General features: G+C 39.9%; 1 pseudogene; it reads left to right on the forward strand.

The window, feature by feature from the left end:
- The window catches only part of LOC104990175, a 59,666-nt pseudogene that overhangs the window by 10,376 nt on the left and 46,985 nt on the right, over positions 1 to 2,305 (forward strand).

Genomic DNA, 2,305 nt, shown 5'->3' on the forward strand with positions numbered 1-2,305 from the left:
GGGCTACCTCATGCGAAGAGTTGACTCATTGGAAAAGACCCTGATGCTGGGAGGGATTGAAGGCAGGAGGAGAAGGGAATGACAGAGGATGAGATGGCTGGATGGCATCACCGACTTGATGCACATGAGTTTGGATGAACTCCAGGAGTTGGTGATGGACAGGGAGACCTGGTGTGTTGCGATTCATGGGGTGGCAAAGAGCCGGACACGACTGATTGACTGAACTGAACTGAATTGATTTACAGTGTTGTATTAATTGATTTTATTCATTTTCATCACTGATTAGGAGAATGATTTTATAAGCCTATATGTATGTGTGGGACAGCCCAGTACACTTGGATAAAGTTATAAGGAAAAAAAAATACTGTGTTTCTTGTGCAGTCTCAAACATGTATGGGATAATACAAAAGCCTTATAAAACTCTTTCTGTTGTAAGTTTTTAGAATTCACTGATATGGAGATAAAATTGTAATATATCTGAATGGGGGCTTCCCAGGTGGCACTAATGGTAAATACTCACTTGCCAATGCAGGAGACATAAGAGACGTGGGTTTGATCCCTGGGGTTGGGGAGATTCTCCTAGAGTAGCAAATGGCAACCCACTGTAGTGTTCTTGTCTGAAAAATTCCATGCACAGAAGAGCCTGGGGGGCCACATTCCATGGGGTCACTGAGCTGGACACAACTGAGCGACTGAGCACACACACCATATATCTGAATAGAGCCATTAGTACATGACGATGAATGTGCTATCATGCTAATCCATACTGGCACTATCTGAAACGGTTTAATTTCAGTTCAATTTAAAAACGATGATTTCAATTATTTCAATCACTATCTGAGGCTGGATATAATTTTGTGAAAACTAGATTTAAATATTACATGATTTGCCTTCTTAAAAGTATAAAAAGAATAAAATTGATGACAGGATTTAGAACTTTCTGTAAACTAGTCTGTGTGCAGTTCTGAATTTTAATCTGAGTTCATAGTAGATATTTGGTGTCCATGGTTGGCATATGCCCAGAGATTTCAGTAGTTCCAGGCATCTTCATAAATCTATGAAAATGTACATGGGAAATCTTGTGAGTGCATGCAGTGAACTTTTAGACACGTGTTCCTTTGTGGTGAAAAAAATATCATTTGAAACCTATGTTTAAACAGTTAAACACAGGAAGCAAAAACCACTGTGATGTAATGAAAAGCAAATCTGAGTGTTTGGAACATCTTCAGCACATCCCAGGCGGTAGAAGTTATCAAACAAGGCGTGATCTGAGGACAGTCTCTGTGGATGTGGGGGAAATAGCTGAATGTGACAGTGAACACAGGTTTCAACAGTCAGCTTCACTAAAGCCCGTTATTTGCCGTAGTCCTCAGGGAGTTTGATCACACTTCTGATAATGCTTGTGACTCTGTGTTTCAGAACTGCTCTAAAGGTGAGAAACCATTCACAAAGTACTCATTTTAACCCACAAGCTTTAAGTGGTGTCATAATGGATAGATCGCCTCATTCAGAGAAATACTGAGAAGTGTATATTTTGATTGAAGTATAAGCAGCAACTGTTTCAAGTTTCTTAAGGTGGTAATCTCACATAATGTCATCCTCCCCAGTGTGATAGTGTGGGAGCTGAAGTTTGAACACCTCCTTTTCTACCTTCAATGAATATATTGCTGTAAAGAGGTGTATAAATTACAGTTAAAATTGGTTGAATCGGTTTAGATCTATTAGAGGATCTCACCGTGTGAAAGAATCCATTTGGGAAAGACTTTATGGACTGACGCGTCATCTCCTAGTTTATAATGTTTCTGTGTGGATTTCTCAAACTTGTTTAAAATGTGCATTTGTGGTTAACCACTCTGACATCTCTGCATATAAGTTAAATAAGCAGGGTGACAGTATACAGCCTTGATGGATTCCTTTTCCTATTTGGAACCAATCTGTTATTCCATGTCCAGTTCTAAGTGTTGCTTCCTGACCTGCATATAGGTTTCTCAAGAGGCAGGTCAGGTGGTCTGGTATTCCCATCTCTTTCAGAATTTTCCACAGTTTCCACACAGTCAAAGGCTTTGGCATAGTCAATAAAGCAGAAATGCTTATTTAACTTATATGCAGATTACATCATGAGAAACGCTGGGCTGGAGGAAGCACAAGCTGGAATCAAGATTGCCGGGAGAAATATCAATAACCTCAGCTATGCAGATGACACCACCGTTATGGCAGAAAGTGAAGAGGAACTCAAAAGCCTCTTGATGAAAGGGAAAGAGGAGAGTGAAAAAGTTGGCTTAAAGCTCAACATTCAGAAAACGAA

The sequence above is a fragment of the Bison bison genome, unplaced genomic scaffold, assembly GCF_000754665.1.
Source record: "Bison bison bison isolate TAMUID 2011002044 unplaced genomic scaffold, Bison_UMD1.0 scf7180017864171, whole genome shotgun sequence".
In the NCBI taxonomy this organism is placed as follows: Eukaryota; Metazoa; Chordata; class Mammalia; order Artiodactyla; family Bovidae; genus Bison; species Bison bison.